Below are 12669 nucleotides of genomic sequence, written 5' to 3' on the forward strand. Positions count from 1 at the left end.
CCCCCTTTGATTCTTCAAACACTTTAAAAAATCATTCCCTTGATCCCACCTAGGTGCCTTTAATGGTCTCTACTTGTTTAGAAACAGCCTTCAACACCCGGAGGGGTCACACTCAATACGTTGCCTGCTTGTGCCACAGGAGGGGCCCACGGGGGCTCTGTAAAGGCATAAGTTTTGCAGGGGCTTCAGTTACTTGTTTACAACAACACTTAACAAGTAAAAACATCAAATACAGAATTACAATCATCACTAAAAAGAATTCGGCGTTCAATCATGGGTCGTTCATTTTACGTGAGAGGCGTGTAAATATTAGCTGTCTTCCCCTATGTTATTCGACATGCTTCCGACAGGGCTCGCTGTTCGGCTTGTTGGGCCGATGTCCCTGAAGGCAGGCATCCCGCTTCCACAACTTCATGTAGGGTTGTAACTGCCCATCCTGCTTTCCGTGTACCGTTGTCAACAAAGGATGATCCGTCTGTAAAAAGGATTAAATCTGGGTTGAGCAATGCTTCCTCTGCCGCTAGGGTTACCTCCTCTGTTTCTTCCATAATCTCCACACAATCATGTTCTTCTTCCTCCCTCTCTTCAGGCCACGGGAGCATAGTCGCCGGATTTACCGGGCTGGCCCGGACGATGTGGAGATTGGGAGCCTCTAGGACTGTTGTCCATCGGGTCCATCTGGCTGCTGTCACTTGGGATACTCTGTTCATAGATAGCAATGTGTGGACTGTGTGTGGACATTTAATGGTTAACTTTTGATCTAACACCAGACCTGCAGTAGCAATCACTGCTTGGCATGTAGCTTCCATAGCTCTTAAGCAACTGCCCCATCCTAGGGTGACAGTGTCCAGTCTTTTCGAATAGTATCCAATAGGTCTCTGTTTGTCCCCATGCTCCTGTGTCAGTATGGCAGTCATATATCCCTCTTTTTAGTGTACAAACAGGGTAAACGGTTTCCCGTTGTCGGGGATTCCCAGGGCTGGCGCTGAACACAAAGCCCTCTTTAAGTTTTCGAAAACTTCTTGTTGTTCTTTGGTTAGGGTAATTGATTCTTTAGAGGCCCGCTTTCCCTTCAAGAGATCGGTTAATGGTTGAGCCAGCTGTGTGTAGGAGTCGATCCAGTTTCTGTTGAAGTTACACAAACCCAAAAAGGACCTAAGCTCCTGGATAGTGGTGGGCAGTTTGGCAGCCTGAATGGCGGCGGTCCTGTCCTGGGTGAGTTCCCTCTTTCCTTTCGAAATCTTTTGTCCCAGGTACACAACCTCTCCTTCTGCTATCTGTGCTTTGTCGATACTGGCTTTGTGTCCTCTCTGATGAAGGTGATCCAACAGGGTACGCCGATCTTGTTCGTGCTGTTCTTCTGTCTCAGAGGCTAACAGGATGTCGTCCACGTACTGGATGACCGTGGAGTACATGGAAGGTAACTCCCTCAAATGGTTTTGTAGGGTCATATGAAATACCGTGGGGCTGTTGTGGAAACCCTGCGGCAGGCGAGTCCAGGTGTAGTGTTGTTGTTGTACAGTAAAGGCGAACCACGGTTGGACTTCGGGTGCCAGCAGCACCGACCAAAATCCGTTGGCCAAATCGATAACAGAGAACCATTCGTGTTCCGGCTTCAGGGCATTAAATACCGTACAGGGGTCAGCTACCAGAGGGGCCTTTTGATCAATACACTGGTTAGCCTTTCTCTAGTCGACAGTAAGCCGCCAGGTCCCGTTTGGTTTCCATACTGGCCACACAGGGCTGTTGGAGGTACTGTGTGTTTTAACCAGCACGCCTCGCTCCTCTAGCTGTCTAATTACGGGTAGGATTCCTGCAATAGATGTTTGACTGATGGGGTATTGCTTAGTACAGGATGGAGTGGATCCCGTAAACGTTGCTGGTTCCATCTGAAGTAGCCCACAATCGTTCTTATCCTGGGCCCATATTGGGTGCTTCCCTCAGCTGCTCTTTCTTCAAACTTCTGATAGACCAAATTACCTGGCCGCCTTCAAAATGCAACGAGGAGTTCAGCTGAGTGAGAACATCCATACCAAGAAGGGCTTGGTCCACCGGACCTACCCAGACCGATGTTATTAATTCGTGCGGACCAAGACCGATGCGTACGGGCTGGGTCCTTTTAATTACCAATCCATTGCCCCCAGCAGCGTAAGATCTTTTAGTCTTACTGTCCATCGGTAGGGAGTTTCCATATTGTTGAGGTAGACACGTTAATTCGGCTCCGGTATCCAATAAGAAGTCTATGTCTTGGTCGCCCACCCTCGCAGTTACATACAATCCATCTTTTCTATTTTCTACTAGCGCTAGGAGAGGCGCCGAAAAGGTGAGGGAGGGCTCCTCTAGTTTTTTGTCGCATCTTTGAAAGAGGACACCTCCTTCTGTTGCTGGGGCGTCAACCGTTTGAACTTCTCAAAGAGGTCGTTGGCATCAGTGGAGGGAGCTGGTTTGGGTGCCGGGTTGCGTCCTTGGCGTCCTCTGCCTCGTCCTCTCGCTCTACATGCCTTAGCCCAATGGCCTTCGTTCCCGCAGTAATAACAGGGGCCGGGTCGCCTTTCTTGCGCTTTGTCAGGCTCTTTCGGTACTGGATCCGTCTGTACAGCTTGAAGCTTGACTCCCATATCCCTGTCCAGCTGAGCGCATCTGTCAATTAACTCTGAGTATTTCACTCTTACTGCGTCCCACTCCGGTAGGGTGGCCTTCAGTCTTTTAGACAGTTCTGGCTTTAGTCCATCAACAAAAGCAGTTTTTAAGGGTCCAAAACTGGTGTCGTCCAGCTCCTCTGGAGAAGGGTCTACTATCCCTGAGTATTCCACCCAGGTAGACCTAAACCTCTCTTCATACTCCCGCACTTCCTCCGAGTTCTTCTGCTGACAGGCTGTAACTTTGCGCCAGTCCGTTTTTGCAGGACAAAACTCTCGCAACCACTTGTTAATGGCAGTCCATCCTGCGTCTAGTAGCTGACCATCTTCACCCAAAGCAATTTGGACCTCTCTCCTTAGCTTTCGGCTCGCTCGTCCGGGCACCATTACAGTCAGAATCTGTACCCCGTCCCATGGATGGAGATCGTAAATTCCCTTCAATTGTTCCAGCTGCTCCAACGTTTTCAGACCCCCTTTCTTCGGGTCGGGCAATCTTGTGGACCACTTGTCGATTTTCTCAGGGGAAGCCAGGACGTGTGTCCAGTACGTGCTGTGCTCGGCCGTGGTGACCTCGCTACCGTTCATAGTCTTCTTTTCCGTCTTGACCTTAACGTGTTTCTGTTTAAGGGGAGCTAGTCGCGGAAACGGTAACCCATCATCATTGTCACTTTCTTCACTGGAAGACTGGGCTAGACCTGCTTCATGCAGTTGCAAATTCCATTGTTCCGTTTGTAACGACTTCAAACTCGGATACAAGTTAGTTGGAGGTGGTCGGCGGGGTTCACAGAGTTGTCCCGGTTCCTTCGGTTGGGTCGTCTGCTAGTCTTGTAGTTGTTTTTTAAGCTCTTTAATTTCAATCTGTAGCCTTTCCTTTTCAGATTGTTTTTCGGCCTCTAGCTTTTCCTTTGCAAGCTTTTCAATTTTCAGTTGTTCGCAGACCGCCTTCAGTTGATCCTTTGTACTCATCAGGTCGCAATCACATTGGGCTTGTCGCATAATCTCATTGCGTTGCCGAATCTGGCCCATTACGGCTAGGGACCATTGGGTCCGTTCTTTATCCTTTAAATGGGTTGTTTTTCCCCAAACTCTCTTTATATCTTCCAGGGACCACTGTCCCGTGGAGGTGCCATATTTTTGCCCAATGTCGGTGTACGCTTTAGCCAGATTAAACTGTTGCTCTACATATTCTTACAACTGCCGAAGTATTTCATCTTCGGGAACGTCAGGTGGGGCCCGCCCACCTTTGACGGTAGTTGGTAACTGTCGGTTGCCTTCATCTGTCATTTTATCCATTCAGGTAGGTAAGTAGGTCTCGAGCCGTCAGGCTTTTCGTCAAATAGGTATTTCGTCAAATACTGCCAAGTTAGACGTCTAGAAAGGGGGTCTCGAGCCGCACAAGAAAGGATATTTCCGCCAAATACCGCCAAGTTCGGGATTGCGTGGCAGGGAACCGAAATTTAGACAACGACCAAGGACTTTTAACATAAAGAGGAGTCCTTACCACCGGGGGCGCCGATAGGTCCGATGTCTGTGGCTTCAGTCTTTATCCTCCAGCGATCCTGCCGACTACGCCAGGTTGTTGGGTCCCATTAGTTACACAAAGAGAGACGAAGTCCGACTGTAGCTTTAAGAAACTTTATTGCAGTACTTCTTGGTTACATCATCAGCAAAGCAAACAACAACAACACCTGGGCTCTCCTCCCTCTTCCTCCGTGCTGGAGGAGGGAATTCAAGCCTTTCTTATAGTTCTTCATACAAATCAGTGACACCCCCTTTATTGGTTTACAAACTTTGCAGTTTCTTGGTGTCATAGCCTGATTGGGGTACTGCCTTGTCACCTTCCCCTCCAGCAGTTTCTCATCCCTCCTATCTCCTTGGACCGTTAGGCTGATTGCTTTACAATGGGCTACTCTGAAGCAGCTTGCAGCTGTCCTGTTGGTTTTTGCTTGTTAGTCTACTTCTACTGATAAGCTGTCTGTGCAGCCCTGAAACTATGAAGTCAATTCTGAATAGCTGTCTCTGCAGCTCTGAGGTTAGTTTGTTAGTAGTACATGATTGATTAATTATTTCACCTGAAATGTCCCCATATTATTCTGTCCCCACAGTATCTATAAAATTGTAATGTTTCTGATTACATACTTTGATCTAAAATATGAAATTAATGACATCTATATTTGATTTCAGAATCATCCACCAAAAGAGTGAAATACATCAAAAAAATTGTTTGTTAGATTGCCACAGGCTCATAGTGCATTCATAAATGTCTCTCCTTCTTATTTACACTTTTCAATAAGTTATTTTTTTTTTCAATAAGCTTTTATTTTTGAAGCAGCGATAGTGCGAGCGAGGTGGCAGCTGGGAAGGTGAGTTTCAGTTTAAATTAACTTACCTTTTGTTTTGACGGACACGGGGACTGCTGGGTAAGTAAACTTATATATTCGGGCAGTGGCTAAACCCGAAACACTACACGTGTAGTGTCTCCCACTCATCCTCCTCCTCTAACCAAAAAAAAAGGACTCTTGTGTGGAGGGTTTGGTAAGGTAAGGTTTTCCTTTTTTTTTAAATCTCTGTTGTCAATTTAGTGCAGAGGGGAAGGAAGCTAGGGCAGTTGCATGCTCCTCTTGCAGGATGTGGGAGGTAAGGGTCACCACTTGTGTCCCTGCTGACTTCACCTGTGAGAAGTGCACCCAGCTCCAGCTCCTCGCAGACCGCATTAGGGAACTGGAGATGGAGCTGGATGAACTTCAGATCATTCAGGATGCTGAGGGGGTGATAGAGAGCAGTTATAGGGAAGTAGTGACACCTAAGTTACAGGATAAAGGTAGCTGGGTGACCGTCAGGGGAGGGAAAGTGAATAGGCGCACAGTGCAGGGATCCCCTGTGGCCATTCCCCTCAATAATAAGTATACTGTTTTGGATGCAGTTGGGGAGGACGACCTACCAGGGGAAAGCCACAGTGGCCAGGTCTCTGGCACTGAGCCTGGCTCAGTGGCTCAGAAGGGAAGGGGGGAGAATAGGAGAGCGATAGTGATAGGAGATTCAATGGTTAGAGGAACAGACAGGAGATTCTGTGGTCGCGAACGAGACTCCCGGATGGTATGTTGCCTCCCAGGTGCCAGGGTCAGGAATGTCTCGGATCGAGTCTACAGGATTCTTAAGGGGAAGGGGGAGCAGCCAGAGGTCGTGGTACATATCGGTACCAATGACATAGCTAGGAAAAGGGATGAGGACCTGAAAAGCGAATATAGGGAGTTAGGTTGGAAGCTGAAAGGCAGGGCGAGCAGAGTAGTAATCTTAGGATTGTTACCGGTGCCACGTGCTAGTGAGGCTAGAAACAGGGAGTGAGTGCAGCTGAGCACGTGGCTAAAGAACTGGTGTAGGAGGGATTCAGATATGTGGATCATTGGGATACCTTCTGGGGAAGGTGGGACCTGTACAAGAAGGACGGGTTGCATCTGAACTGGAGGGGCACCAATATCCTGGGCGGGAGGTTTGCTAGAGCTCTTCGGGAGGGTTTAAACTAGTTTGGCAGGGGGATGGGAGCCAGAGCTATGGATCAGTGGATGGGGTAGCTGTTGAACAGGCAGATACAGAGTGCAGAGAGTCTGTGAGGAAGGTTAGACAATTGACACGACAATGTTGCAGCCAGTATGATGGGTTGAAGTGTGTCTATTTTAACGTAAGAAGTGTCAGGAATAAGGGTGATGAACTTAGAGCATGGATCAGTACTTGGAGCTACGATGTTGTGGCCATTACAGAGACGTGGATATCACAGGGGCAGGAATGGTTGTTGGATGTTCCGGGGTTTAAATGTTTCAAAAGGAATAGGGAGGGAGGTAAAAGAGGTGGGGGAGTGGAATTGCTAATCAGGGATAGTATCACAACTGCAGAAAGGGAGGTCGTCGAGGAGGGTTTGTCTACTGAGTCATTTTGGGTGGAAGTAAGTAACAGGAAAGGAGCAGTCACTTTGTTGGGAGTTTTCTATAGACTCCCCAATAGCAACAGAGACATGGAGGAACAGATTGGGAGGCAGATTTTGGAATGGTGCAGAAGTAACAGGGTTGTTGTCATGGGTGACTTCAACTTCCCTAATATTGATTGGAACCTCCTTAGTGCAAATAGTTTGGATGGAGCAGATTTTGTCAGGTGTGTCCAGGAAGGTTTCCTGACTCAATATGTAGATAGGCCGACTAGAGGGGAGGCTATGTTGGACTTGGTGCTTGGCAACGAACCAGGCCAGGTGGCAGATCTCTCGGTGGGAGAGCATTTCGGTGATAGTGATCACAACTCCATGACCTTTACTATAGTCATGGAGAGTGACAGGAGCAGACGGGATGGGAAAATATTTAATTGGGGGAGTGGGAATTACAAATCTATTAAGCAGGAACTGGGGAACTTAAATTGGGAACAGATGTTCTCAGGGAAATGCACGACAGAAATGTGGAGGTTGTTTAGGGAGCACTTGCTGCGACTGCTGGATAGGTTTGTCCCGATGAGGCAAGGAAGGGATGGTAGGGTGAAGGAACCTTGGATGACAAGAGATGTGGAACAGCTAGTCAAGAGGAAGAAGGAAGCTTACTTAAGGTTGAGGAAGCAAGGATCAGACAGTGCTCTAGAGGGTTACAAGGTAGCCAGGAAGGAACTGAAGAATGGACTTAGGAGAGCTAGAAGGGGACATGAAAAAGTCTTGGCGGGTAGGATTAAGGAAAATCCCAAGGCGTTCTACACTTATGTGAGGAACAAGAAGATGGCCAGAGTGAGGGTAGGGCCGATCAGGGATAGTGGAGGGAACTTGTGCCTGGAGTCGGAGGAGGTAGGGGAGGTCCTAAATGAATACTTTGCTTCAGTATTCACTAGTGACAGGGACATGGTCGTTTGTGAGGACAGCGTGGAACAGGCTGATATGCTTGAACAGGTTGAGGTTAAGAGGGAGGATGTGCTGGATATTTTGAATGATATGAGAACAGATATTTCCCTGGGGCCAGACGGGATATACCCAAGGATATTACAGGAAGCGAGGGAAGAGATTGCTGCGCCTCTGGCAATGATCTTTGCGTCTTCACTGTCCACTGGAGTAGTACCAGATGATTGGAGGGTGGCAAATGTTGTTCCCTTGTTCTAGAAAGGGAATAGGGATAACCCTGGGAATTATAGACCAGTCAGTCTTACGTCGGTAGTGGGCAAATTATTGGAGAGGATTCTGAGAGACAGGATTTATGATTATTTGGAAAAGCATGGTTTGATTAGAGACAGTCAGCATGGCTTTGGGAGGGGCAGGTCATGCCTCACCAGCCTTATTGAATTCTTTGAAGATGTGGCAAAACACATTGATGAAGGAAGAGCAGTGGATGTGGTGTATATGGATATTAGCAAGGCGTTTGATAAGGTTCCCCATGGTAGGCTCATTCAGAAAGTAAGGAGGCATGGGATACAGGGAAAGTTGGCTGTCTGGATACAAAATTGGCTGGCCCATAGAAGACAGAGGGTGGTAGTCGATGGAAAGTATTCAGCATGGAACTCGGTGACCAGTGGTGTTCCACAGGGATCTGTTCTGGGACCTCTGCTCTTTGTGATTTTTATAAATGACTTGGATGAGGAAGTGGAAGGCTGGGTTAGCAGGTTTGCCGATGACACGAAGGTTGCTGGAGTTGTGGATAGTGTGGAAGGCTGTTGTAGGTTGCAACGGGACATCGACAGGATGCAGAGCTGGGCTGAGAAGTGGCAGATGGAGTTCAACCTGGAAAAGTGTGAAGTGATTCATTTTGGAAGGTCGAATTTGAATGCAGAATACAGGCTTAAAGACAGGATTCTTGGTAGTGTGGAGGAACAGAGGGATCTTGGGGTCCATGTCCATAGATCGCTCAAAGTTGCCACCCAAGTTGATAGGGTTGTTAAGAAGGCATATGGTGTGTTGGCTTTCATTAACAGGGGGATTGAGTTTAAGAGCCGTGAGGTTATGCTGCAGCTCTATAAGGCCCTGGTTCGACCACACTTGGAATATTGTGTTCAGTTCTGGTCGCCTCATTATAGGAAGGATGTGGAAGCTTTAGAGAGGGTGCAGAGGAGATTTACCAGGATGTTGCCTGGACTGGAGGGCATGTCTTATGAAGAAAGATTGAGGGAGCTAGGGCTTTTCTCATTGGAGCGAAGAAGGATGAGAGGTGACTTGATAGAGGGGTACAAGATGATGAGAGGCATAGATAGAGTGGATAGCCAGAGACTTTTTCCCGGGGCTGAAAGGGCTATCACCAGGGGGCATAATTTTAAGGTGATTGGAGGAAGGTTTCGGGGAGATGTCAGAGGTATGTTCTTTACACAGAGAGTGGTGGGTGCGTGAAATGCGCTGCCAGCGGTGGTAGTAGAAGCAGATACATTAGGGACATTTAAGCGACTCTTGGATAGGTACATGGATGATAGTAGAATGAAGGGTAGGTCGTTAGTTTGATCTTAGAGTAGGTTAACGGTTCAGCACAACATCGTGGGCTGAAGGGCCTGTACTGTGCTGTACTGTTCTATGTTCTCTATGTTCTATACCTCAGAATATTTTGCAATCTTGCCATATTTATTGTTTTAGTATGAAATATCTAGCATAGGTCTGTAAGAATTGATGTTAATGGGACAACAGCATGATGAAAGCACTACTAAGCTCAAGGCAAACTAGCATTTTGAATGTGAGGCTGCTTCTAAACTTTTAAATGCCTACTATTCCTGTTTCCTAACAATCTAAAACCCCATCCTAAGTGCCAGAATGTGAAAATAGCTGAAGTGCTCATTTACATAAACAGATAGAGATGATTGTAACACGAAGCAGAAAGCTATCATCCAAAGCTAAAGCTTCAGTACAAGCAGCAATTGGCGTTATTACTTTAGCAATGTAAAAACAGTGCCAACTTGGATTAGTCGTAGCATCGTTGCTTCCTGTGTCAGAAGGTTGTGGATTCAATTCCCACTACAAAGTTAAGCACATAATCTCGGCTGGCAGTTAATTATACAACTGAGGGAGTACTGTACTGTTGGAGGTGCCATCTTTCAGATGAAATGTCAAAACAAGGTCCTGGTTACCTGTTCTGATGTACGTTAAAATATCCCCTGGAATAATTTTGAAGAAAAACTGGAAATTCTTGTCAACATTCACCACTAAATCAACACCACCAACGCGAAGGCACTTATCCCATTGCTATTTGTGGTACTGTCATTTTTGGCTTTTTACTCTATATTTTCTCAGTTTCAGCATCACTGGCCAATCATGTGAGCAGACATGTCTGCTATGTTCCTGAGTGTACTGTTATCCACCCAATATCTAGGTAAAGGATGGAGAGGTAAGTGTTGGAATGTATCACGTGATTCTCCTCTCTTTGAAAGGTGGTCTGAATAGACAATCTTATCAGACCAAGACTCAGGCTCTAAACCACAGCTGGTTTTATTTAAATAAAAATGATAAATGAACAGTGTAAGGTACAAAACAGTAAATCTCGCAGTTCACTATCCTGGCAGAACTTAAAATCTGGAGCTTTGCTCCTGGCTGAAAAAGAAATGCCCAGGAGTCTGACTTCCTTTTAGAACACGCTTGCAACAGAAATAATATCCAAACTCCTTTGAAATTATACCAAAAAAGAATCACAGCCTTCTTTATCAATAATAAATGTAGTCAAATGTTTACAATAGTATATAATACTTACTATGCAATGCAAAATGTGCCAACATAAGCACCTTAGGCTTGCTATTAGCCCCAAAATTCTGCAGGCCACAACCATGGAGTCACAGATACCCAAAGAAGGGTATCATAATGTGATTTTAAAGCAGTTTATTAAGAAGCAACAATTTAAATATAATGTATATTAAGAAGCACCAGTTTAAATATGAAGATGCATAAGCTAATAGACAGAAAAGACATAAGACCCATAACAGGTTGAACGGATTACCGATTCCAGAACATTTGGTGTTGGCAGTCTTCCTGATGGATGAGGTAGGCGAAGTGTTGGTGGTCTCTTTGGTCCTCGAGGCCCTCAGTCTTCTTCCACTAACCAAAGTGTTAGGCTGAAGCTGAGCCTTCGGCAAGCTCTCCTTCTGTCGAAGGAGACTGAAGATTTCCCTCACAAGCACCTATTGATATACTTTATTTCTAGGGGCTGGTAGTTTACTCTATGTCAATCACTTGTTTGATTCCAGTTGCTCAATCATCAAAGGACAGATGCTAAAAGTAAATGCCTCCCATGCCCATCATGCTGCCCCTTGAAGTCACCTTTCACCTTATCTTATGCTTGGTATCGTTCGTAAACTTCTGTCAGACACATGTCTGTGAGAGTACGAGACTCTATCTTATCAGCTCTAGGAATGTCTTATTTCAAAGCCTGTGCTAGAATCATGTCCTTGGCAAAGATAACGGGCCTACACTGTTCTAGCTGCCTGCTATAGAATTTTTCTTTATAAGAGAGAGAGCTATTTCTATAAAATGCAAATAATTTTTTAAGGTTTTATAAGGTTATTAGATTTCTTATGTAGGTCCCTGACATTTTCCAGTGGGTTTCACCAGTCTCCTGACAAAATTATGGTGGGAGTCAAGCCGCATCCCATGGAAACTTGAGGTCATTGTGTTTTCCACAACAATTTTACCTACCACAGCCAGCCTGTCTGGTCTCTGTGCAAATGACTTCTTCCTTTAAAAAAAAATACCCTGTGTGACTGTGACAGTTTAACCCCTCACATGCTATTGCTAGTCATAAAGAATGGTTGGCATCCTTCCATCTTGGAAGCATGATGGATGCAGCAAACAATCAATTTAGGTGTCGTGTCTTCTCTTGGTGCACCTTTGTTGATGGTTGTGAAGGCCAATCCTTGAGAGGCAGGTTCTGCCACAAGTGCCGCACATGAAGCTGCCAAGTGATGCTGTGAGTTGTTGTTTTTGACATTGGCGCCTGTTGCCAAGCTGATGTAGACACAGGTCATCATGGTAGTGCACGCCAGTCCACAGGATGTGTCGCCATTTTCCTCTTTCACCAGCTAGTGACTCCCAGGTGTGATAGTGACATTTAGCTCCTTCACGTCACGCTTGCAAGCATCCTTGAAACAACATTTTGGGTGCCCCACTGGTAGTCTGGCCCCAGCTACCTCACCATACAGAAGCTGCGTGTGCATGCAACCTTCTTCCATCCTGTGGATTTGTCCGATCCGCCGAAGCCACCTCTGTTTGATTAGTCCTTTACACACTTGGGAGCTCTGCTTTTGAGAGGACTGACACATTTGTGATTTTGTCCTGCCTGGATATACCCATAATGCGCCACAGACAGAGAAGATGGAAATTATTGAGCTTCTTTTCCTGCTAGCTGTACGTCGCCCATGTTTCACAGCCATACAAAAAGGTGCTGAGAATGCTGGCCTTATAAACCATGAGCTTGGTCCTAAGGGTCTGCTTGGTGTTATTCCATGTGCATTTCGCAAGTCAGCCAAAGGTGGTAGCTGCTTTTCCTATGCGTGTATCGGGCTCTGCATCAAGGGACAGATTGTCTGTCCCCGTGGACCCAAGGTAGCAGAATTTGTAGCTGAGTTTGCATATGAGTGACTAGCGCAATCATAAAGAATACATGTTCAATATTCAACATGGTGAAAATTGACAGTTGTCTGCAAACTGGTTGTCATATTTACCTACAAAGCAACAGTGATTATACTTCAATGGCAATGAATTGGCCCTGAAGCACATTAGGACCTCCTGATGATGCAAAAGGTGCTACATAAAGTAATTTATATCTTTGCAGTTGTCACCAATCTTTCTTACAAAATGTTGCAATAGATGAAGTGAAAAGCTGAAGAGCAAAGACTGTGACCTTTGTTCCCCTTCCCAGCATGGGGACTTTGAGTGTCATAGACATGGCACTGTCCTAGCAGAGAGAAGCTAACCCAGTAAAAATATGAGATGAAGGAGATATGTTGGTTTCTTGACAAAGTAAGATAGTGGTTCATACCAGGTGTAGGGAAATTTGATGAATTGTTTTGTGTGATTATGAAACTGTAAACTTAACCTCAAAATGATACC

The sequence above is a fragment of the Heterodontus francisci genome, chromosome 25 (genome assembly GCF_036365525.1).
Source record: "Heterodontus francisci isolate sHetFra1 chromosome 25, sHetFra1.hap1, whole genome shotgun sequence".
NCBI classification, from domain to species: Eukaryota; Metazoa; Chordata; class Chondrichthyes; order Heterodontiformes; family Heterodontidae; genus Heterodontus; species Heterodontus francisci.